The 578-nt window shown below is 44.3% G+C and overlaps 1 non-coding gene across 1 annotated transcript; it reads left to right on the forward strand.

The window, feature by feature from the left end:
• The first annotated feature begins 294 nt into the window (after positions 1–294).
• Positions 295–366, forward strand: trnaw-cca (transfer RNA tryptophan (anticodon CCA)). Its single transcript has one exon. It is a non-coding gene; the product is annotated as a tRNA-Trp (tRNA).
• Positions 367–578: the final 212 nt, after the last annotated feature.

The following is a 578-nucleotide window of genomic DNA, read 5'->3' on the forward strand; positions in this document are numbered from 1 at the left end:
CCTAAAACACAGTGTGTAAAATGGGATATGGTTGAACAGTTAACATGCAAAGCACAGAACAAATGATTGAAGTATCGACTGTCCCTCAGTCAGCATTTCTTTCATTGTACAAAAGAAGATGACGGGTTAATTAATGATGCTTTCCCGTGAAAACAACACAAAAGTTAAACAAAAAACATACGGTGACTGGCAGGTGAGCGCTTCTTCTGATACCTGGTTGGAATGGACAGGGATTTTAAAGCCCCTTGTATTACGGAATCTTCATATAGACGAACATCTCAAGCTACCTGTGTAGGCCTCGTGGTGCAACGGCAGCGCGTCTGATTCCAGATCAGAAGGTTGCGTGTTCAAAGCACGTCGAGGTCACTGCTCTTCTGGGTAATCCCGGAATTAATATTTTTTTTGCTGATTGGCAATAACCACACCCTTGCTCCAAGGTCTGTCTCACTGTTTCCCCGGTGTCAGTCAGAGAAACACCTGTTGCCCTCATTTATTTCTTGTGACAAGACACAAAAGTTCAAAATCAACCTGCAGGTGGCCATATACAGCACTGGATAGTCAGGACAGCCGAGCGGTCT

This window comes from Pristiophorus japonicus, unplaced genomic scaffold (assembly GCF_044704955.1).
Source record: "Pristiophorus japonicus isolate sPriJap1 unplaced genomic scaffold, sPriJap1.hap1 HAP1_SCAFFOLD_113, whole genome shotgun sequence".
Taxonomy (NCBI): Eukaryota; Metazoa; Chordata; class Chondrichthyes; family Pristiophoridae; genus Pristiophorus; species Pristiophorus japonicus.